Genomic DNA, 26,007 nt, shown 5'->3' with positions numbered 1-26,007 from the left:
TTTTAACTGTGTGTTGTTTTTATGACTTCTTGTATGATTTTAAGTTTGTACCTTTCGTGGACAATAAAGTCCTTTTCTATTCTATTCTATTCTATTCTATTCTATTCTATTCTATTCTATTATATTCTTGTATCTGGAGAGTCTCTGGTTCAAATCCCATGACAGGTCGAGTGCCACTTGGGCAAGGTCCACCACTGCTCCTGGGCTGGTTTCTGTGTTGTGATGAGTTAAATACAGAGTTCAAATTCATTATTCAATTCAAGATTCAAAGATTCAAAGATTCAAAGATTGAAGATTTCAAAGATTCAAAGATTCAAAGATTCAAAGATTTCAAAGATTCAAGATTCCAAGATTCAAAGTGTTTATTGTCATATGCACAGTAAAGAAACACGTTTCCCTGTACAATGTACAATTCTTACTTTGCTGTCCACTCAAAAACACCAGCATAAAGTAGAAAAGAAAAGAGATGCTTTTGTAAAAAAAAAGAAAAGTATAAATATACATAAGAAAAATATAAATATTACAAAGAAACTAAAATAACATATATGCATAAAATAAGTAAAGTAAGTATCACTAATTGGTTTCGAGCAGATAAAACTAATTCTAAACTGTTGAATGAAGAGAAATGGCGAGGAGAGTTTGATGAATTCAAATCATATTCTGTCACTCGGAGTAAATGATAGACATTTGATAGTGAAGCTGATGTGAAAATGAAAGTTAAAAGAGGAAAAAAAGACTGTTGTATCTGGTATTTACTGTCGAAGAGACAGACCCTGTGATGTGAAGTCGCCATGAAGAGAGAGTGTTTTCATGTTTTTTATTGTCTCCTCTTCACAGATTCTTCCCACACTGTCAGCTGAAATAAAGAACACAGACTCAGTGTTGTGCAACTTTCGAGCAAGTCGTGACATTTATATCGCTTTGTTTTTATGTTTGTTTGGGGTTTTTTCTCCTGTCTTCTGAATTCTTTTTTTCTTTCTCACTCCCGCTTACAAAAGATTTGATTTCAAATCCAATTATTGGCTTTGACCTCAACATTTGAGACACCCCTTTACAAAAATAGGCGATGGAAACAGGCTAAGAAAACACTTCAGTGGGACTGGCAGAGAAAAAAAAAACCCTTTTCCAATTACAGTACATGGTTTCTTACCTCCCCTAATCTGTCTGACCAGTGACTCCATTTTTTTTTTACCCCTTTAAATGGGTTTTTGAGTTGTCAGCTCTTCCAGCGTGACCTCCCACACCTTCCCCACAACCCGACGACCTTAAGAAAAAAAAACCCTGCAGTCGATTCATCGCGTACACCTCAGAATGAATTTCTGTTCCCCACATCTGCAGCACGCTGACAGCTGGCATCACAATTCATTATGTCTCTTCTGGAGAAGGCTGCACAGAGAAGGTCTCATCATATTTCACGATCAAGACCTGTCAGCGAAATAATCACTGCCACTGACAGTTCGCTGGTAATATTTTTTTTTCCTTTCCTCAGTTCCGGAAGGCAGGCATGTGTCTGGAAAACACTGATCCCAGTTTCAGAACACGTGTCCCGGTCCTTGTCCCATACCTGAAGTGTCCTGTCCTTCGTCAGCATTTCGCAGGTCTGTCCAAGGCCCCTTCTCATATCCCCATTTATCACTGTCACCGGCTTCACTGTTAAACTCATCCAGATCAGCAGAACATGGAAACTGTGCTGAACACAGACTAAACACGGTTTAGTCTATGTGACATGCAAGTATGCTTACTACAAGGGGGCCGGCATTTTACGTAGAACCTTTTAAATGCACGAGGATACAAATCAACACAGTTTTTTTTACAAATAAAGATGGGTATGTCAGCAAATTTAAATAAAATTTAGTTTGTATTGCTAATTGTGGTGGTGTTTGTGTGGAATTAGATTTGTGTCAATATTTTCAAACAACACTTTTTAAGACGCAAATAAAATATCAATTTAATCATTCAATCATCATATTGTTTGAAAAAAACACCTCCCTGATTTGTTCTTTGCACAGTAGTTTTTTGTTTGCGATTCTGCCCATGGGCGGGCCTTAGGAAACGGCCTGCGGATTGGCTACAGAGATTTGGAGCGACAGCTCAATGGCAGTGGCCGCCCGTCCATAGAGGGCGCTACGGCGTTGCCCCACCAGTCTCACATGAAGAAGAAGATAGGAATCATCTAAAACAATTTATAAAAACATGGACAATTTTACTGAATGCGTTACACGTTGTACATTCTGTGACCACCGCGTGTAATCTGCATTCAAATGTAGTTTAAAAACGTTAACTTCTCTCACTCGTTTACAGCGAGTGCCGGTCGCAAGTGACGTACTTCCGGTTTTCGGGCGCCCACGTCTGTCTCGTAAACTTTTGCTCAGAGTGAGACACGGACACAGACAAACCCTCGCAGGGCCAAAGATAAGAAATCTCTCGGGCACAGAATCGTACGCCCGACGACCTCCCACGGCCGAGTGGACATGATGCCGGCGGTGGACTAGCATAATGCCGGCGGAAACGGAAATGCCTCCGCTCGCTTCTATGTAGGTTGTGCTAACTTTACCAGCGCTTAATTGCTGGTTTCATCATGAAAAAACAAGCACCAAACACCTTTCTCTCGCTGCAAAATAAGCCGTTTCATAGAAGAAAAGCTTATAGCTTATAGAACTCGGACCCGACTAGCCGAACGTCGCCATAAAGCAGCAAACGAAAGACAGAGGGAGGAATTACACTCATCTATGCTATGAGAAGAGTCTGACTAACTGGTTGCCCTCAAACCAGTGTATTTTGTTTGCCTCCTCTTTCGGATGCCGGACAGCAAACAAGCCTGAATTCAGACAGGTATTACATTCATTTATCTGAAAGAGCAAAACAACACCGAACAGACATAGGACACATAATACTATGCGAACAAAAGAGTGATAGAGAAACTTGCATGTTTAAAGGAGAGATTGTAGTATAGCCTAACCACAATGTGGTTATATACCATAGCAGACATACCATAAACCATGTGAAAAACTGACTTCTGATTTCTAGTTTGCCCCAGTGAAATCCGCTAATTGTAAGCATCTAACGTTTATACTTGTTATGATTGTTTTTTATCACAATTATACTGTAAGTTCCAGACGACACAAATCTAATTCCATATGTTTGCCGCTGTATAAAACATTCTTTTGCATTGCAGGTAGGTGAAGATGGAGGCGCCCCCCTTGTGGCCCCTTAAAGCAAACTTCTTGGACTGTATGTTGGTGAGTTTGAAAGCATTACAAGTTACAAATAATTGTGGAAGATTCACTTTCCTTTGTCTGCAAAAAGCCATCCCTGCGGTCCCAGTGAATCTTTGTCATTATCATCCAACAACGTTTCACTGAATCAAAGCACAATTTGTGTGTATTTTTTTAATTATTATCTTTTAACCAAACACTCTGAAGTCTTTGTTGTGTCTATGTGCAAATTCGGCATTTCTGCTCAATTCAAAGCATCCGAGTGAGGGAGTCTCATTAAAGTGGGCATTAATTTGAGCTTGTTAAAGACTGTGCCTCTACTTTCATCTCAGTCTGCGACGGAGACGTCTTAGAGGAAAGTTTTATTCATAATAATAATATGTTCTATTTTTAGGATGTTTTTCTTTATTATTATTATTATTATTCAAGTGAAACATTATTGATGTGGTAATGTTTCTTGTTGCACAAACAGAAACCAAACAGACTGAGTAATGTTGATTTGTGATAATCACTAAGTTGGTATTTGTTCATCTACGATGTAATGACCCACTACTGATGGTTTAATGTTGCCGTAATATTGTGTTTGGAAACTCGTGTACAAGGAAAAAAAAACATTGCTGCATATTCTGGGCCTTATCTGTTGTGGCTGTTGTGTGAAGCAACAGACCTAAAAATATCAAAAACGAGTTGCCAACATCAGTACCATTAATAACCTTTGAGAAACGTGCTGTACACTAATGTGAATTCCAGGCTAAGGGATTTCAGTTAGTCACCATGGAAACACATCTATAGACTGGACCACTGTCATAGCACAACATGGCAGTGTTTTAACATACATCATTTACAAAACGGAACGTGATCTGAAGCAATTGAAACCATTAACTCCCTGGGAAAATGATTACTAATGTTATAAATCATGTGAGAATTGAATTGAATGTTATTTTCCCATAGACTTCCATTCAAACTGATGTCCATTCTATTTTTATATCCAGTCTGTGCGGTCATTCACATTGAGGGTTTTTGTTTTAAACGGGATCGGGATCATCATTTACTAGTAAAACACAGCATAGGGCGCTCCTCGTTCCGTTGACCTCTGACCTCTGGCTCCTGCACTCTGTGAAACCTCGTTTGTGAGGTGGTTGTTGCCGAGAGGTGGACGCACGGCACAATATCTGCTGCACTGGGATGTTGGTCAGTTCCGTGGAGCTTCAGTACGATTCACTTCAACAAGTGAAGCTGTGAAAAGTAACAAGCAGAGAGGTTTAGGCTCAATCCACACGGACATGGAACAAAACGATCTTTTCTTTGTCGTTTTTGAAAAGGTTTCCTATGAACACGCCATTGTTTCAGGAAATCTATAGCAACTCAAAGTGCTGTAGTACATGTGGAGGAGAAGACATTGTACACATTACAATGTACACACAGACCAAACAACAGTGTTGTCAACTAAGTGACTCTGTCGCTATATTTAGCATTTAGACATTTGTCTTTTGTTTTTGTTTTTTAAAAGCGACTTTCCGAGTAGGAAATGTCCAGTTCTTCTGCACGATCGAGCTTCATCTTGCTGTATTTCCTGCAGGTGGAGAGTCGGTCTGACTGTAGACACACACACGGAGAGAAACAACGTGACCACACAGACAACAGAGTCACCGACAGGTTGGACACGGATGTGCAGTGCAGCTGACCGTGTGCGGAACAATCCCTCACCTGTTCATTCCGGTAAAAATAGTGTCTGTGAAAAACAGATTTTATTTTGTTTACGATTCTTTTTCCCAGTTTATCTTCACGCTTTGTGTCTGAAGTCGCTGAGGACAGGACGTGTTCTCGTGATATCTGGTGTCTGCTTTCAGGCTGACTTTAGTTACTTCGCTGCCAAACAATCTCCATAACACAAGAGAAGGATGACGACAATGTTCCCCAAAGTTGTGTCTTCATTGTCTACACGAAAAGGGTGGTGCTTTGAGATTTTCCCATTTTCAAAATGACATTTCTGTGTGGATGAAATGCGAAAAAAAATATGCGTATTCATGTACACTCTTGTCCGTATGGACAGGCCCTTAATCAGCTCCTGCTCCACAGTCACTATAAGTGATTTGTTGTTGGGTTTTTTTTTTGCAACTGTTTATCTGCTCTAAGCTCTGTCCATTCACTCAGTTAGGAAGGATTTCATCAGGGCCGCGCGGCCGCTGTGATGTTCTTGGCAGCCCAGACATTGTATAACAACCATAATTTCTCCTCGGGATAAAAAGACTCTTTCATAGAAATGAAAAAAGCAGCGGAGGCATATCAGATTGAGAAATATAACAGTTTTCATTGAAGGCATTTACAGGAAAAAGGATTCTGTGTTTGGCTGTAGGGGGGCGGGGGGATCCTGGATGGACTCTGTGTGTGTGCGTGTGTGTGTGCGTGTGCGCGCCGCTGCAGCCAGTCTTTACGGTGCATTTAAAAGCCTCCAAATGTGCTGCGGTTTGTGGCCTACATGTCCTCCCTGAACCCTCCGGGCAAGCTGCCATCGCAGGCTTACAGTTCAAATAAACAGCAGCAGCAGACAGTGAGCGGTGAGAGTTATGAGGGTTTCTGCAGGACACACTCACTTTCTGACTCTCTGCTTGGCTTGTAAAATAACTCCCAACTTCTAACCCCCTGCTTTGTTTTTCATCTGATAAAGTGGATGCGAGCGGCGTTTCTTCACTTGGATTTCCATGCAAATATTAAAACATCTCCCTACGCGTAGTACGTGATCCAAGGCCTCTTCTGCATTTCTTATTTAGCTTTCGCTTACGGAGGCGATTAGGCAAAATTAAGAGGGGATCAAAGTGTTTAGTCGAGGGGCATTTGCTTCTTCAGTTTGCTCTCTGTGTATTTGTACGAGGCTTAATGAGCACGGATAAACCGGAAGATCGCGAGTGGCGACTCATGTATACAGTATCATCACTTCAGCCATTTGCATTTGCAGAACGTTCAGGTGTCTGATCTGCTTTTATTACACATTTCTGCTAATGCAGGAAATGCTACGTTTGTGTGGCCTCCATCCTGCATCGAATGTTAACGATCCTGAAGTCGGTGGAGTGAGCAGAATCAAATGTTTTTTATCTGTAATTTTCATTTCATACTTGACAGATTACCTGTGCTGAAATGTCTCCTCTCGCTCTCTCTCTCTCCCTCCGGATATTGACACAAATTCTTTTGCATTTATTGACTTTTTTCTCTTTGGCCCACGTATCCAAAGTACATTAGTTTTGAAAGTCTGGACGGCATGTGGACGTGGTTTTAAAATGTGATCCAAATCAGTTTTCTGCAGATGTGTCTCAGTCTCGACACTCAAATCAGATTTCAAATTGTCTTTTGCAGACAACAACAATTTGTCACAGAAGAAAAAAACTCAAGTCAAATCTGATTTACCTGCATTCTCAACACAGACTTTGAGAAACTTTCCTTTCCTGCCCACTCTCTGTGTAAGAACTGCCCTGTGATTGGTCAAAGCCTCCTGTCATGCTATAGATCAGGGGTAGGAGATCCGGATAGAGAAAATGTTTAAGATGCATTATAATTTAATAATCCATTATAATCTGTGTGAAGTCAAGGACTCAAATCAAATGAAGGAAGCTGCAATTCAATGCAATTTAAACAATATTTATTATTATTATTATTATTATTATTATTATTTTTGAATTTATTGGGTAACTTTTATCGAATGTATTTTTATGCTTGGTTTCATAGTGGCGTTTCACATTCACAGTTATAACGACTGTCACCGAAGAATGAACAGTAACGCCTTATTAACGGCACAAACTGTAAACCTAAACAAACAGAAATCATTTCCCTTTCTTTCCAGTGGTTCATTCTGTCTCTGTTTCTGTTATTATATCTAACGTTAAAAACGCCTTCTTCTCGTTTTTTTTGGTGTAACATTACAGCGCCACTTACAGTGCTGGCATATGTACTACAGTGTTTTGAGTCTTTTCAGAGGGTTCCTGAAATGGTGCAGAACTTTATGGAAATGGGTGTGGCCTCAGAGTGACGTCACCACCGAGTTCATCACGTTTCAGGAAGTGTTGTCCTCTGTCAGATATAACAGATATAATATAATAATGATGGTCTGTTGTTATTATTATTATTATTATTATTGTTAATATTATTGTTGTTATTATTATTGTTGATCAAAATCTTTTTGCAAAACACGTTGAATACATATAATAGTCAAATAGGATAATTGGTTTTAAAGTGTCATCTAAGGAATGATGAGTTTTCTGTTGACATGTCAATCAAAGTGACATGAAGTGACTTGAGTCTCGCATGGGAATTCACGATGTCACGCTGAATTATTTCCGTCACCTTTATTTACTCATGGTCGCAGCTAAGTTATAGACGTGTGGCGCTGCAGCTGAGAGCAGACACTGGACTCATCAGTCTAATGTGAGGTGACACATTATTACACATTCTACATTAGACACATTATCCTGAAACTCAGGTTGACTTGTTTTTTTTTTTGTTTTTTACTGCTGTTGTTTTGGAAGCTTTACCCGACAGCTTGGCCCAAAACAGCGTTACGTGATTTTTGGAAGTGAATATAACGTATTTTAATTAACAGGGTATTTATGAGATGAATTTGAAGGCAGAGCCCTCACTGAGCTCAACTCTGACTTTCTGACTGCAGCAGCTGCTGTAATTGAAAGCCATAAACCTGCTGAATCGATGCTTTGCACTTCAAACACTGGGAACTGGACTGTTTGGACAGACTTCAATATCACGACAGCACCGAGTAATGATGCAAATACGGGAGTGTGTGAAGTCAGAGGGTTAGTTCAGGGCAGGGACTGAATTTTAAACGTGAAAACTTTAAATGTGAAGACAAGTGCGAAACCCTCTGTTCTTAATCTATCTATCAGAAGAGATCAAAAGCAACAATGTACCAGTCTCAGGAAGGTAAAGGCAAGTAGGTAGGTAGGTCAAAAACAGAAGATGGTTAGGTAGGAAGATTGGGTTGTAGGTAGGTAGGTAGGAAAAAGTCTGTTAGGTAGCAATATAGGTTGATAGGAAAGAAAGCTTTTCAGGTAGGTAAGTAAGTAGGAAGGAAAAAAGACTTAAGTTGGAAGGCAGGTAGGTATATAGAGGTGAATTAAAGATTTTTAGGTAGGTAGGAAATAGGTGGGTAGGAAGACATGTTGGAAAAAAGTCAAAAAAATACTACCCCTTTTCTAGTAATACAAAGCTAAATGCAAATCAGTGAAGTATTCCTTTAACTCATACTGGCATTATATCTCAAAGCTTAGTTTACATATCAAATTTCAATGTAACAGTGAATTCAAATGTTACAAGGCCCCACAGTCTTATTACTCTGGGAAAATAGATACATGAACATATTTAATAACAACATAAGTGACATTTAGTCCACGGTGCCAGCAGTTTGAGCCAAGACCACACCCAGACAGTCCTGATGAAGCAGATCAGCTGTGACTTGGAGCGTGATGTGTTTTCTCATGAACCTGCTGCACTCTGAGATAACTCATTTTAAAATGTCAAAGATTTTATTTATTTATTTTTCATTTTTCAAGATTTTAAAAACCCCAAAGAAAAGAAAATTGTTCTCATACCCCAGGAATGTGATTTCATTTACTTTGAATTGGATTTTTCCCAAGGATGTTTTGTATTTTCTCTTCAAACCTGATCAAGTGTCATTTCATAAAAGAGGCAATAAGAGGCAGAGAGTCGAGAAGAAAAGTTTGCAATACTTCTCGCTGTCACACTTGACTTTTCTTTGACGTTATTATTTCACGTAGGCAGCAGCAGAAACGATGAATATAGAGATGAACATCTCTGAAGCTCAGCACAAAGCGTACCTGAAAGTGCTGCTTTAGCAGGACCGGACAGAACCAGTGATAACACACAACATTTGAGTGTTGTTTATTCATAGAAAGGTCATATTGCCTTTTGGATATGTCAAGAGATACAAAATCAGAACAGAGTGCTTGTGTGTCTGCAAACAAGAGAAAATGTGCATTCCACTCCATGCCCAGGCCGGAAAAACAAGACTGAAGAGTAATAAGAAAGAAAAAAATAATCAAATAGAAGCAGAAATAAAAGTATTTTAAAAAAAAAAAAATCAAGTCGCCAGGTCATGAAGTAAACAAAGAGCCAGTGTTTCTTACAGATCATTTTTATTTAAGTTAAGACAACGAAATTAACGGAAAAAAAAAAAATATATATATAATATATACATATATTTAAACAAGTTATGGCAAAGGGATTTAGCCACTTCACAATAGACTCACCTTATTAAAGGTATTTCATCATAATTATATACTTAATATGTGTTTTTAGCTTGCAAGGACTTTAGACTGTATGTTAAAGATCTACGCAGGTTTGGAGTTTCTCCTGAAGCCCACCAGGAAGTAGGGATATAATGAATAGCCACTAGGGGGCAACTCCAGTGTTTCAAAAAGAACTTTCTGCTTGATTTAATGGTCTCAATCGCTACATTCAGCTCTTCTTTAACAGCTCATGATGACAGTTTTGTAAATGATGTTCCCATTTAGAGGAAAATAGATAAAGTGCAAACATGAGTGATGCCTCTAAACTTCCGGTTGCAAAATGGCAACATGTCGTCGGCCAAATCGTGATTATGGAAGCCTCAAAAAGACTGGTCCGTTTCTTGGCATTGTTGCTGGTGTGTGGATGGCACAGTGGTTTTAAGTCTATGTCACACAGGCAAATGTGAACAAAGGATTTTCAAATGCCAGCTATGGACCAACAGCTCCTGTGTGCTCTATGGACTTTAGTGGAAAGTCACCAAATGGCACATGCTAATTGTTTGTCATTAAGATCATTTGCTCTACCACTGAGCTCGTGTCGCTCAATTCTATCTCCTCACTTGTTTCTAACAGATTTACTTTTACTTCTAAAACCGCAGTACATTTTATACCAGACAATGACTTGTGTTACTTACATTTCATACACTTTAAGACTCAAGTAATATTGTAACTTCTACTTCTATCGATCATTTTCTGTTAAGATACTTACTATGCCTTTTAGGTACTTTATACAAAACTGGTAAAAACAAAGATATTTAAATTTAATTTACACATTTTTTATATATATGTATACACCGTATATTGTAGAAAATATGATGTGTGGTTTGTATGGTGCTGTGGATTTGGCAGTGCCATGTGCCACGAGGGCGAGCAGAGGTCAGTGAGTGCTGGAAGGTCTGACGCTCATGGCGTGGTGCCTGACACACCCCCGCTGCTACAGTAGCGAGTGTGTGTGTGGGTGATACTGGTTTAATCCAGAGTGGTCAGGCGAAGCGGAGGTCTCGACTCAGCAGTTCTGACACTTTCGCCCGGAGACAAGGACCCACCTGTGCTTGTCTGTTTCATGTGGACTCTGATTTCACACGCAGGCTCATCTGTGCTAAGACTCTCTCAGCCTGCCTTAACCTGTTTACCCTGCACCTGTCTTTACCAGAACATCTCGCCCCAGTTCCCCCGCCCCCCCTCCCCAACTCACATCATCTCATCACATCACCACCCATCTGCAGCCCCACACTCTGAAATCCAGCTGGAAATCCCCCAGTACAAACCAGTTCTGGGCGTTCCCTCTCTGTCCAGTGACAAGTGTCGTCCAGCTGCATCTGTGCTGCAGCACCATCTGTGTCCACAGTAACACAGAAAAACAACATTATCTACTGTTGAAAAGTGCTGCTGGTACTGAAGAGAATCATTATCTAGTGCACACGTGCCATCGGGTGAAATCCAAACCCCATCTCCAAAGCTTGACCTTTATATCTATATTAAAAAACATACACACACACAAAACCCCTCTACTACACTAGAGTTTCTTGTTGTGGACATGAGCAGCCATTTAAGTTAAGTATTTTTAGAGAGTATCTTCTAACAAACAGAGTCTCCTCTCTTTCTCTCGGCCACGGCCAGATCAATGAGCAGACTCTGATGCTGCTGGGTCAAGTTACCCTGAGAGGAAAGCTGGGGGTGTTTTACCGTCTTGTAAACACTTTTCTCTGGTGCTCGTGACACGTCGTCGGGTTTGCGCGCTGTATAGTTAAAGACAAGTCACAAAAACGCAAACAAATAGGGCAGCAAATCACAAAAAAAACACGACAAATCTCCACAACAAATCACAACCTGACAAGTAGGAGCTCAACAGAACACATCCGTGACCGCAACGTGCAACAAATCACAACACAAACAAATGGGAAAACAAAAAGGCAAACACGACGGTAACTCACGAAAACACAAGAGACATAAATCAGAAGATGCGACAACTCGGGGAAACAGAAGAGCAGAGGGCGACAAAAAGAAAACACAAAATCAACCAAATGTCAAATCACAAAATTAAATCTCAACTGCAAATCAGATAACGCAGCAGCAAGTCAGAAAAATGAGAAACCGCAACATGAAATTTGTATTTTCTCATTTTCCTTTGTCTCTTTGAAATTTAGCGGCAGTCAGAGATTCCTGGTCATGACTGGTTATAATTTATATGTATATTATACTTTGTGTATTTAATATCTTATCTTTCTGATTTATTTATATATTCACACACAAAAATACGTTTTATAACAAATGTGGAGCTGTTGTTTGTTTCATTTTCTACGTAATCTCAAAATTCCTCAGCTCCACTCCGCTCACATACCCTGGTATATTATACAGTAGAACAGTTTGAGATGGCCTTGTTTACTGTAGCTGTGTGCATGTAAAGTAATATGGCTGTAATGCTAGTCATAATTACCACAATTATAAACTTTCTGGTATTCAGCTAATTTAACTTAAAATAAAGTGAGATGCATGTGGGAAGTTCAGGAGAGTTCACATGAGTCCATCGTATCTGTAGTAAAAAAAACCCACTACAATTAGATTGAGTTTGACCTGCACATAAAGTGAAAATCATTGCTAATGAGGCTTCAGCTCAGCACACAAACGTATGAAGTAATGAAGTCTGACTGAGGTAAACAAACACCTTTGCTGATGCTTGTGCTTCGAACCACAAAGTGACCTTGGGATGGATTTTTGACTCCCGATCAATCAGATGCTGATTGTGCGTCAATGGATTTTCATTTGTTTCTCCTCTCATAACAGTGTTGTTTTGGAGACCATGTTCTTATTTGAAGATATCAAACCTCAAATCTGACTCCTGTCGAGGCTTAAAGGGATAATTGCGTTCAGTGTCAGTCAGGCAATCGGACAACATTCCATTTATTGACTGTGTATGTCAGACTCCACCTCCATAGGTGGCGCCGTATCTTTCTATAAGCCAGTGTCATGGAATCAGTTTCCTGTTCAACACAAAGAGCAAGCAACAACGAGATGTATCTGCTGTGGTTCTGTATGTTTGTATCTGCTATACGTGGGTCTTGTTGTTATTTGGTCTTTTCCAGCGACAGTTCTGCAGTTTATACGTCGTTACTTTCTACTTCCGGGTCAAAGACCAGGGAGGAAATTTTGGTGCATGTGCAGAACGCAAAGTCTGATTCCAATCTGTTTACTCGTTTACATGCAGGAGTAATCTGACTGAGTAATCAAATTATCTAAGTATGTTAGTCCAACTAAGACTAGTTTAATTTTTATTTGGCAGAAAACTAAACTAGTGTCTTAAAATCTGACTTTTTGAGTGTTGCTGACGACTTTCAAAGGAAAGTAGTATTTTTTTTCTTTCTCACAGATGACTAAGTGTTGAAGATTAACAATGTGCTGAGCTGTGTGGTCATGGTTCTTCTCTCTGTCTTTCTCTGTGTCTTCAGCCAGACCGCTTCTCCACCCACAGTGAAGAGAGCCAGATGCAGCTCACTCGTGCAGCAAAACTGGTGGCTTTCTCCCTCAGAAATAAGCTAAAGATTAGCCAGGAACTTACCAGATTTGTCGCAGGAGAAAGGATACAGTCACGCATTGCGATTAAAAAAAAAAATTGAGTTAAAGTTTCACGGCATAAGTGATTTCTTTTTTGCCACAAGGGGGAGCCTCCACCTTTCCTCTCATTCCTGGACCTCTTGATATATAGTTCATCTTACTTAAAATTCTTGTTATTCCACTTGAAAGTATCTTTCATTGCGTGATTTTGTAACATTACCATATTTTGTAAAATTGGATGTTAATGTTACAATTAAACATTAATGACATCAATAGAAAATGGGGGGGGTAGCAAAAGTGTAGTAGTCAGTGGCAATCCCTCATAAAACCTGAACTGTCCCTTTTAAAAAGATGAATAGTTACCAGTATACAACAATTTTTGTCCTTGCACAGTACTAATTTTCACTCCTAATCCGACCAATCGTGTAGCAGTCACAGCAACATCTATAAAATATTATTCGCAACTTTAAATTAAGTTTTTTTCCATCATGTTCACTTTCTTATTTTCTCATATTGAAGACACAGCTCCTCTCATAAATTCATAATTTCCCTCTCAACTCCTTCTATAATCACCCAGTGAAGATTAGAGACCTCATTCTGTTACTTTACATTCAGGAAGAAGAAAATTGCCTTTCAGTTTTCTGCCTCTTCAGAGTGGAGGAAGTGGAGCTTATATGACCACAGGCCGGAAGTTAATTGTTGATTAAACCATGACACAACAGTGTGGAGACAGCAGGTGGTGAAAAGGAAAATAATGATTGGATCTTGATGACTCATGGTGGGATCACATCAGTGACATCAAAAATGACATTACTTATTTACGTGTCCACAGACGTGCTCATCAATATGCTTGTGGTGCTTTTGGTTGAAATGAGGAGGATGATAATAATTTCCTGGTTTTGAAACAACAGTTAATTGTGCATTTAATTACACGCCACATTTCATCATGATTGCCATAGAAACAATGAATATGTTGTGAATATGTTGAATATTATTACCATGTCAATACTGGTCAGGGCTACAAAATGATAGAATCAACATCCGGTCCATGTCTTCATAACACTGCAACAAATATGGCAACAATTGTGTCCTTGTACTTTGCGTACTAACTACCCATTTTATACCAGGTGACAGTTTTCCCCTCAAAAATGTATTCTCTTTAGAAGAGTCCAAATGATAAAACGTCATATTCAGATATTTGATTCTGTTGCATCTGTAGGCATTAGAAATACGCAACGTTAATGAATGATCAATACTCACAGGCTGAAACGGGCCAGCTTTGATAAAGTGTTTCTTTGTTTTCTGAAATTCACATTCACTATACATACAAAGCCATATCACAGACGCGAGTAGCTATGAATTTCGCGTCATTTGGGCCGCACGGCACAACAACACGATACGTCAACCGCTCCAACGTTCTCAGGATGACATCACGTACTTGCCAGAATCCAGACTCTGCACAAAATGGAGGACAAATTGATCATTCCTGTGTGTGGGCACGACACAAGTTGCTATATGAACCAGGTTAAAAACAAAAAGGACAGAGCGTGGCCAATGTTCAGTGGCAAATGACACCGGCGGTTGATGTTGCACAAAAATGCAGTGATCCCCTGGTGCGAATAGTGCGACATGAAAACGTTGCTTCACCTGTTATGAGTTGAGTTTTGATATTTACAATAATACCAACAATAATATCACAATCAGTCGTCTTTATTATGTAAATGTTGGTAATATTTATTTACTACTAGGCTTGTAACACAAAAGTTGTGTTCCATTACCTTTATCTGTTGCGTTTTGTCAACATAGCCTGCTATTGCTAGCTTATCCACATTTACTGGGGCTAGCTGTAATACAGTTAGCCCCAGAAAAGTTAGGCATTTAGCACCGTTTTTATTATTTTATATTTATTATTGTTGACATGGTCTGTAGCAATTTCAAAAAGTTTTCATTCATGACTGGTATTGGCTGCATTTTGCCAAAGTGTGGCTTTGCAATTGCTAGCTTCTCCTTAATTAATGCATCGCCCCAACTTGAACCGAAGTGCTTCGACTGTCAAATATCCCAAACGTGACCTGTGGTGACTCACTTAATCAGAGGAAATGTTGCTCCTCGTCATCTCAGCAGCAATTAACATGACAATTAACACAATTTCTAGGTGACAGGGTTGGTGTGAGCTGAGCAAGTGGGTTTGTTTAGCGCCTTCCTGCCATAACAACTCATTAGCCTGTCAATAGAAATGAAGGGCACATAATGGTAGAAGCTGTTGCTTTGATTTGTGATACCTTATTTTAACACTCTTTTTTTTTTTAATCAGTTTATTGATTGTTGTGTTTCCGGATGATAAAAGCAGATGTTGGACAATTTTTTTTGTCATTTTTTTTCTACTTTCAAAGAGATTTCTGCGTGGCTCAATTTTTGCTAACTTTGCCGTTCACAAGCCGCCCACCCGCAGTTGCTGACGACAGCATCTCTGAGGCCGACCCACCCATGGCTCACTCTGATACTCAATTAGTCCCGGAACATTGGTGCTCCCATTGAAGTAATGATTCACAGCAAACCGCCACCACCCCCCATCTGGCTTCCTTTCTCCTCTTCACTGCGAGACATTTGTCCTCCTCTACAAACTCATTTTTTCTTGAAATTGCATGTCTCAAAATGGCGGCTTCTAAGGATCATTACTGTCGCTATGAGATTGAGGATATGACAGTTTTGAAGGATGTAGATTTCACTGTGCAGGCAGTAACATGTTTAGTCTTTGTCACCCTCAATGAGTTTGGGGTTGTGTGTGTGTGTGTGTGTGTGTGTGTGTGTGCGTGCGTGCGTGCATGACTGTGTGTGAGGGAGGAGAAAATGGAGCCAGTAGTGCAGCGACCACAGAATTGATCTTGAAGTCTCACCTCATTGATTTCTGTCCCCACCACCTATTTGTTTTCTTGTTCGATGAATCAACGGCCATTCTTCATGAGTCATGTGGCTTTGACACTGTCTGGTTTATGAACACGTTATCATTCCTCTTTGTTTGCTTTCACCACACAGGGTACACTGTACTGCCCCTTTGTGCTTTTCCTCTGAGCAGTTGTAGGTTTGTAAGCTTCTCAAAATCCAATCATTTCATGGTTACAAACGAGGAAAGCTACATGCAATTTGTTGAGATGATTTAGATTTAGACATTTTTGTCTCATCATGACAACCATCATGTATGATTCATTCAACGTGAACTGATTTTCATTCAATCATTACATCTCTTCCCCAAACATCCATTAAACAACCATAAGTAGCCACTTGCCTGATTTCTGCAGCTCATTTAGTACAGAACTTGTGGCAGCCAATGGCCAAGTGGAAAGGGATCTTGGCTTGTGGCTGGAAGGTTGCTGGTTCATGTCCCTGCCAGGTCAAGGGCTGAGGTACCCCTGAACAAGATACCCAACCCCTATTAATCATTAATTGGACACTCTAAATTAACCCCAGTGGGTTACGTCAGGAAGGGCATCCGGCGTAAAGGTCTCAAGTCAAATCAAATCCTTCGAGAATAAAGTTGTAATATTATGAGAATAAAGTGGGAATATTATGTGATTTTGCATCATTATTTCAATTGAATTGCTCCGCATTTCTCATCTTGTCGCAGGTTTCAGTGGATCGCTTTCACTTGATTAATAATGTCTCGCAATATTACGACTTTATTTCCATATGACAACTTTATTCTCATTACATTACTTGTCAATTAGCAGACGCTTTTATCCAAAGCAATTTACAATGGAATTGAGTACAATCAGCCAGGGGTGGAGTCGAACTTGCGACCATTGTGACCATGATGTCTTTCGCAAAATTTTACGACTTTATTCTCATATTACAAATTTTTTCTTGTATATTACGAATTTATTCCCATAATATTGCGACTTTATTCCCATAATATTGTGACTTTATCCTCATAATATGACTTTATCCTCGTAATATTATGACTTTATCCTCGTAATATTACAGCTTTATTCTCACAATATTACAAAATTATTCTCACAATATTACAACTTTAGTCTCGTAATATTACAAATTTATTCTCATAATATTACGACTTTATTCTCATAATATTATGACTTTATTCTCGTAATATTACAATTTTAATTTTTATAATCATTTTATAATAATGTACAGTACATTGGTTAGCACACTGTTTGCGAACATGGCTGTCATTGCATCTGCGAAATCTGTGATTCTGTGGATGATAATCTGTAACCCTGATTATTTTTTTCTCTCCACAAAAACAGAATCAGTTGCATTTTCCTGTTTTTGTTTTGTCGGTTGTAAAGATGCAGCTCATGAACCGTTGTTGTGCCATTTATGTGGCTTTATGAGTAACGGGGGTGATAATTCATGTAGGGGCGCTTATTATGTCACAACACCTGCTCCTGAGAACATTTTCAAGATTATCACCACCACAGGGAGGTTTTTACGGTTATCCACAGCAGGAAAGCTTTGGGAACCAGTGTGCATTGTCTTTTTATAACATGGCTTGTTTATAACATGGCTTGACTAATGTTATTGCAGTCACATTTTGTGAAATGGTTGTGACCTGAATATGGCAGCAGTGACATCGCCATGTGTTGTTATGTGTGTCTGATATGTGAGTGTAGTTGAGCCGTGTTCCTGCCATGGACTCACAAGCTCTGCTCTGCTCTGCCTCTCAACTCCCATTGTTACATACGCGTGGCATCTATTTTGTTCATGTAGCAATCGCACGTCTGAGCTCTCTAGTTTCCTCCTGGTATTTGCGAATGGAGCGCGTCTGCTTTCTTGATAATGTCGTGCAAACACTCATAATATCGATAAGAAACTGAAACGGCAGGTAAATTCCATGGAGTGGGAGGACGACCTGAGAAAGTGGTCTCATATAACGTAAAAATACAATATTATCTAATCTATTTTATCTTATCTCTGCTGCGTGTGTGAATTTTGCCAGATGTGACGGATATGAAATTTGTGTCAGTCCAATCATAATAATTTATTTTGTGTCAGAAAAGTGCATTCTTTTATCTGCCTGTGATTCTTCTCAAAGCTACACTTTTGTGGCCATTTCAAAATAAAAGCCTTTTTGCACAATTGCAAAATTTTCATATTGCAGAGTAAAATCTGCAGTAACTTAAACGCCCAGTATGTAGAATTTATGTGAAATGATTTTAATTGAAGAGGTGGACAGTGACCTGATTGTATTAATTCTTGTTTTTCATTAATTGAATTGAACTTTTTATATTTTTTATATCAGGAGCAGGGTCAGCTCTACAGAGGCAGCCATTTTGGACCACCTTGTTTGTACAGTAGCCCACAATGGACAAACTACACGTCTTTTGAGTTTTGATGGTAACTGAGGGCTACTTTTAGCACTTTTCCATAAGCACTTTTTTGCTTTTCCATTAGTGATAGTACTTTTTTTTTTGTTCCTGCTCTGGTGAGGTTCCAAGCGAACTGAGCCGATACTAAAATATGACGTCAACAGACTGTCGGCCACTGATTAGTCAGAGAGTGTCATCACTGGAAGAGCTGCGAGTGCGACGTCCGAGACGAGAATCAAACCAAACAATGTTGAAATGTAGATCAGTTTAAAAAAAGACTTAAAAATCCAGAGAACATGCGTTAATCTCCAACATTTAGTTCAGTCATATTTTAGTTCAGTGACTCCAGGTCATGCAGGAAGTACTGAACCAATCTTTTTAATTTACTGATTCTAATGATTCGGTACACTGAAAAAACTTTTTGTTCAGCTGTGCTGTGGCGACCCCGCCTATGTTGAGGAAGTAGTACAGTAATGGAAAACAACATCCGTTAAGTTATGGTTTTTAAAAAAAGTTCTGGACCAGTGGAAGTGTTGACTCAACAAACAACTTTCAAATGTTTCGCAGTTGAATGTTTTATTTTTGCTGGAGCTTTCACTTTCTCACCTTGTTGAGACTGAATCAAAAACCAATTAGGGCCGAGCTGGTAGATGAAGACCAGGAATCTAGGAGTGGGCGTCACAGGCTGCGTCCACACTAATCTGGCTCTCCTCCCAGCGCGGAACCAGAATATCACATTATCTCCTGCTGTGAGGAAGCAGTGTTAATGCCTATGATCACAGCTCAGCATGCCACAGCATTGTTAAAGACTATTAAGATGATTGTATAATGGGTGCTGCGTAAAAGCCAGCGGAAGAAGGTCGTACGGCGGCACTTCCTGACATGAAATCAGATAAGGACACAGTTGAATAGAAGACATTGCTTTACTGTGCTTGTGTAAAATGCAGACAAAGAAACCAAGGTATTTGCTACATGAATGAAATTATGGCTCATTTATGGAATAAGCAGTAAATACGAAGTGGAAAAATATGTATTTTTTTATAGTTTTCATTTCACGTAAAATTAAATTCGGATTCATTTATCCAAGAAATGTCTTCGTTACAGTCTGTAACTTACAAAAATTGCTCCTGAGTTTGGGTGAACACTGGCCTCAGGCACTTTCTCCATCTTTAGAAACACATGTTCACTTGCTTAGTAGTACGGCCAGTAGGAGGCGCTACAATGGAAACATAAGCCTTTATGAGAAAGGTCGCAAACTTGCCGCCCGCCGCTTAATATCAAGTTATGATGAGTTATTTCTGTGTGGTCTTTGCATCAAAAATGCATTTATATTGTGAACTATTTATCATTCCTTATCAAAACAGACGCTTTTATTTTGACATGATGTGGACTATCATCATAAATAGTATTATTTCAATGTTTTTTGTCAAAAAGTTACTGACCAAAGTAGACACTCAGTGGCCCCCTAGGTCATTTGGAGGTGCAGGAGGAGGAGTCAGGTGACATGAAAAGTTATGGAATTCTTGATCAATAACACATGGAAAATGTTGCCTTGCCCAGCTGTAATCATAGCACCTAGGAAACCAAAGAAATTCATTTGATTCATATGAACAACTTCCGCGTAATCGGCGCGAACATCCAGATATCTAACACTGAGGGCAAATGAAGCAGATTCATCACTGTGTGCTAAGTATGTCGTCACTTCTTTTCTCTCTCTCCAATCTCATCAGTTCAGGTTTACCGATCAACTTAATTAATTAATTCAAATAAAGCAAACCCTCGCAGTGGCTATGGGGGGGTATCGGGGTTAGTTAACCTGGCTAATTAGCCTCTGCACGGCTCTCGATGTATTCTGGTTTCTTTGAAAGAGCCTCCGAACACTTCTTTGTGCAATAAAACTGTGTGCACTGAGGATGGAGCTTGTTTCAACACCAGCAGAGGTCAGGGACGGTGTAATAACCCCAGAACACAAAGACTATCTGTGTGTGTAAACACTGACCTTGTCAGGACCAGTAGGCAGAATCTCATTTCTGAGGAAGTGGACCAAGGTTAAGGTTAGGGTTAGACATTAACTGGTTATGGTTAAGGGTTTGTGTGGCATGACGAGATCTTTTGTAAGGACATTTTTGCCAGTGCAGGTTTTTAGGGTTAAGACTTGGTTTGAGGATTAAAATTCGGTTCAGGTTAGTTGTGATGGTTAGAGTTAGGCTAAGTGGCTACCAGTTTGTAGCTTGTATTCCTTATGTTATGGGGACCTGGACCTAAATCTGCTTACCTAGTCCTATTATGGGGACTTGTCTTCCTTGTTGTCCCCATTTTAAGGTGAAGACTTGTTTTTAAATTAGGCTGATGTCAGGGTTCGGTTAAGCTTAGGGTCAGGATTTAGGATTAGGATTAGAGTAAGTCAATGCAATGTCATCTAAAGTCATGGAAACCAGTGTGTGTGTGTGTGTGTGTGTGTGTGTGTGTGTAGACGACAGCCAACGAGACGGTCTAAGATACAGTACACAATTGATTTTCTGAAGTGTCGTGTGCAGCCAACAATTCATCCAGACAGTCACTTTAGTAAATTAAACATTTGTCCTCTTTATCGAGAGCAGCTTTTTGCCTGTAGCATCCTTTTGTAGCTCATGCCTGTCTCTCTCTCTGTCTGTCTCTCTGTGTGCACTGACTCAGGAGAAAAAAAGACTGATGAGAGGCTCAGGTTGATTTCCCGTTCAGCAAATTCGTAGCTACACACTGACACCGTGTGGCCGTTGGCTGCTGGTGCACAATGTTCTGTTAAAATGGCATTAAACACGGACTTGTTTGTGAGGACCCTCATACACACAATGCATTCCCATTAGCCCCTTACCCTTAAAACAGGTTTTAACACCTGGAAAAGCCTTTTAAAGAAGTGAGGAGCAGCCTAAATGTCCTCACTCCATATATTTTATACTATTGCTGGTCCTCACAAAGCGACAGATACAAGAATACACACACATACAGATGTCGTCTTCAGGGATGAACAAATGTTGAGCAAAGTCACATCCGGATACATTTTTTAAAAAATGCAGCAAAAGTCAATAAGTAAGTAAAATAAGCATCAAAAATCATACCATCAATAATTATTCTGTCAGTTAATTCTTTCATAAGCAAACATTTTTTTTAAAAAAAGGTCATTATCAGGGTGATAGACACAGGCACAAATGTATAAAATGAATGATTTTGACTTGTACATACAAGTCATTATACTATTTTATAACATAATGTATTTAAAATACACAAAGGTGCATATTGGCCAATTTGTTTTTGTTACATTGAGATAATTCCACAATTTCTGTTGATTTTTCTTTCTTTCTTTCTTTCTTTCTTTCTTTCTTTCTATAAAGAAATATTAAAAGGAGATAATATAATTTGGAGTTAAATGTAAAGGAGACTTTGCACAAAGTTTGAAAAGTGGCCTTTAACAGTGTATTGCAGGATTTATAGCAGCATATAGTCATTTTTATTTTTTGTTTTTGGTCCAATTTAATTTAATTATTATTTTTATTTCTAGGTGCTGAGGCAATATAATGTGGATAATGCAATGTTGTGGTTAACTTGCGTTGTTTTCCTGTAAATCTGGGACTGGCTCTAGGACGGATAGATGGATTTTGTATGTTTTTGGGTCATTTCCTGTCACAGGGTCAGAAATAAAAGCAGCTCCACTCAGTCAGTGCACTCTGCTGTTGAAGATGCCACAGTTAATGGGGACAACTACTCACATTAGATAAATGAAATACGCTCACTGAAGCCACTGAGGCTGCAGGTTTCCCACAAACGCTCGATAACGCCGGAGAATATTCAAGGCTCCAGATTGGATTAGCAGAGATGCTCCTGCCAGCAATTAGTCTGAGGGAATAGATGAGCTGAAGGAAGCACAAAGCTATTAATTAATGCTGGAGGGGTCGTGCCACTGAGTTCATTCATACAGTACAGCGATGGAGATGCGCCGCTGTGGGAGAGGAGGTGTCAGAGCAGAGAAGTCCATCAGTTAAGGAGCCTTGAGAGGGGGGAGGGAAATCAATAACACCCCGAGCCGTGCTTTTAGTGCCCTTGATGGTTGATTTGGATGTGGCTTTGCTTGCAGGAGACTCTCCACAAACTTTAGGAGAAGTTTGTGAAGTGTACACAGTTGCCTCATTAGAGAATTTTATTTGAGAACTCTCTCTCTCTCTCTCTTTCTCTCTCTTAAGTCAGGCAGGTGACATCATGAGAGGCGCCCGGTTGTGAGGATGAGGCGAGACCGCGAGCTCCGGGAAACTGTGTCATCTGTCCACACATAAAGACTCCCCAGTGTTTTCCCCCAAGACCTGAGAGCACTTACGTTAAATGTGTGCTATGTGTGAATGCTGCTCATGCATATATTGGGTTACATGACGTTGTTACACCACCTGGATAAGAAATATGGTATAAATGACTTTTCCGCTTTGGAAATACTCGTCATTAAAGAGCTTGTAGGAGAAGTACAAGTGTGTCTCTGTGCTCTCAACCAGGTGTGTCGTCCCTGTTGGCTCATCTTCCTCCTGTCTCCTCACCTTGTTTCTCAACTGGGAGAAACTGATTGGAGCGACAATAATCACCTTCTCTGATCCTTTGGGTTTAAGCTAAAGTTATTTTAACATAAATGTAGAGTTAAATTGGCTCTTTTAGGGTTGCTCGATTGCTTTACTGTGTAGAAATAGCACAGTAGAACAATGTAGGCCTGCGAGGATTGTTCAGTTAATCAATTAGTAAATGAATCCTGATTTTTCAGCTTTTTAAACGTGACTATTTTCCGGTTCCTCTGCGTCATATGACAAGGAAACAATTAAAATGCAATCATTTTGGTTTGTGGACAAAACAAGACATCATTACTTGCAGCCTTTAAGCAATGTGATGCAACAGTGTCTGTATTACCCAAATAATAATCAATATATAGGGATAAATGAACTCTTTTGTGTTACTTCAACACTGTTAGATTAAGTTTGACACTGGCATATTTAGCCACTTTCTCAATTCTGTCACCACAGACGGTGTGAAGAGCTCCTCGAGATGCATCAGCATTTATTTTTATTATTATTTAAAGGCAGACAAAGAGCAAAGTCTGAGGCTTATATCACCAAGTCTGGGTTTTGGAGGACCCTGCAGCCACGCAGCTGCCGCCGTGTTTTACTGAAGCAGCAGTAAACAACGGTGGCCCCACCAGGACTAGGGCGGCCTCTCTCTGTTAGTGATCTATGTGTCGCAGTTCTATCGTTATCTCTTGCATTTATTATCCAACGGTGGCCGTTCGAAAGTCGCCTGTAAGTCACCCAGAGTCCAAGACTGCAGCTCATTCTCTCCAGGCTGTGAGACGGGGTTAACGCAGGGCCGGTACAGGTGGTGGTGTCACGACCGTGTGTAAATCCTGGAGGCACGCAGGGTTGAAAGCAAATAAGGCCAGTCCAGTACTATCGCAGACATGGATCCACTTTGGCCCTGTCCAGCACCACTAAGGGGTGTGGTCTCTCCTGACACCTGGAGCGGAGTGGAGCTTAATGGCTGACCTTGGCCAGCTGCTCATGCAGGTTCCCTCAAGACATCGCCCCCAACGATCATTACGATCCGACATAGTGCTCTGGTCCTCCCTCACCGAGGGTAGAGGTTGCCGAGCTGGCAGCTGCGTGCTGACAATCCCACTGGAGGTTGGGACCATCAGCCCAGTGCCTCCTTAAGTCCCTGGGCATCAGAGTTACCACCCTGAAAAAGACCATCAGAGATATATTCTGGCTCCGCGGGAAGGACAAGTTGGACAGTTCACAGACGGATAGACAATAGCAAGCATCACTGGACTCTGCATGTTAGAGTTTTACCTTCTGAGTCACGGCCTGTTCCCTGCAGAGCCACAGATCCTCCACTAACGACCAGCACCGCACTTCTTCACCCCCACTGACCCTCAAGGGTTTATCTGGTGTGTCAACTCCTCTGCTTATCCATCTTGTTTCTTAATTGTCTGGACACTCTGTTTCCTGATTAGTTTTCCTCTGTTTTTTTTGCTGTTTCCCCCCGCCCCCTCTCTTTCTCCCTTGAGCCTCACCCTTGTGTCTTCTTTAAATAAGGGAGTAAATCTGTCTATGTGGGTGTGTGAGAGAGAGCTTTCTCCCTTGTCTGTCTCTCTCTGAGCCTGCCTCTTGTCGTCCGCAACCTGAACATGACCCAAACAAACATGATCAGTCTCGGCCGCCTCCGCCCGTCTGAACCTTGACAGAAAGCGTTTCCGTTTCTGACCACAAGCCTGAACATTAAGTCTTTGTCTTGTGTGTCAAAAGTTTCCCCTCCTTCGTTCTGTATTCACTCCCCGTCTCTCCGCATTAGCCTGCGCCCAGAGCCGTTTCACTGTCTGAGCCTGAACTTGTTTTTGTCTGTGAACCTGAACGTGTCTCTGTGTACTGTCCTGAATCTCGCTCTAAATTGGTCTCACTATCTGAGCCTGAAGTAGTTTTCTCCCTGAACCTGAACATGACCCTGTATTCCCTCCTCATAAATCTGTCACTGTGTCTGAGTCGGGCCCTGAAATCCTCTTTTTCTCCACTTTCAGAATAATCCGGAACCTTTCTCCTTCAATAAAAAAAATATGTAAAAAATACATATGCTGAAATCCAGCAATCTGATTGTTTTTTAGGTGTGTAGTTAGTATTAGTTAGTATGTAATTAGTAGTTCCAGCTGCAGAGGTACATGGATACACTGGCTGTAAATCTTCGACAACAGAGGTGACAAACTGGTGGCCCCGCCCAATTAATTACAATGCATCCCGCCACTTAGTATGTATATTTAAGGGATCCAACTAATGATTAATCTGTGATTTGATGTCAGAAAATGTTGTCCACAACCTAAAATGATTCAGTTTTAAAGATTTCCTTGTTACACAGAGCAAAGAAACCAGAAATTATTCATATTTAAGAAGCTGGAAAATCAGAAAACACTTCTTCAATCGATTATCAAAATAGAGGGCGATTAATTTAGTAATCAATTAATAATCGAGTGATTGAGTAATCAAGTGAAGGCAGACAAAGTAGTATTTTTGTGGAGTTAACCTTTGAAACATGAAGTGTATATACACATAAGCTATACGTGTAAGTGTGTGTGTTTGGTATAAATACATTTATTTTAAATTGACCAGACTAGACACTCATTGGCCCTCAGGTCATTGAACTTTGACGCCCCTCCCCCTCGTCTAAATACTTTAGATAAACATCAATGACCTTAACATCTCAGCCGGCATCCAGTTCAGCACCATGGACAGCACTGAGCCACACGTGACGAGCTTAGTGAGCAGTGTTGCCTCACAGCAAGAGGGTCACATGTTGGGATCCCAGATTGATGGAGGGCATTTCTATGTGGGGGGGTTCAACTCTGGTTTATTACCACAGTCCAATTAGATCATGTTTTAAATGTTTATTCCACTCAAATATCCCTTTGTCTAAATTAGATCTGCAACTAACGATTATTTTCATAATCAATTAATCTGTTGATTATTTTCTCGATTAATCATTTGTCCATAAAATATCAGCAAACCTTAAAAAAATGTTGATCAGTGTTTCGTCAAACCTGGAAATGATTTT

At 40.1% G+C, this 26,007-nt stretch overlaps 1 protein-coding gene across 1 annotated transcript in view; it reads left to right on the top strand.

The window, feature by feature from the left end:
• Positions 1-2,783: 2,783 nt before the first annotated feature.
• Positions 2,784-26,007, top strand: part of LOC122774202 (cortexin-3) — a 35,549-nt gene continuing 12,325 nt past the window's right edge. Inside the window, exons 1-3 of the mRNA XM_044033278.1 lie at positions 2,784-2,832; positions 3,176-3,239; positions 4,795-4,934. The gene's annotated coding sequence lies outside the window, so the exon portion shown is untranslated. The remainder of the gene's footprint in view (positions 2,833-3,175; positions 3,240-4,794; positions 4,935-26,007) is intronic.

Source organism: Solea senegalensis, linkage group LG9 (genome assembly GCF_019176455.1).
Source record: "Solea senegalensis isolate Sse05_10M linkage group LG9, IFAPA_SoseM_1, whole genome shotgun sequence".
Taxonomy (NCBI): Eukaryota; Metazoa; Chordata; class Actinopteri; order Pleuronectiformes; family Soleidae; genus Solea; species Solea senegalensis.
The sequence above is the reverse complement of the archived record's forward strand: the minus strand, read 5'-3'. Positions and strand labels throughout refer to the sequence as shown.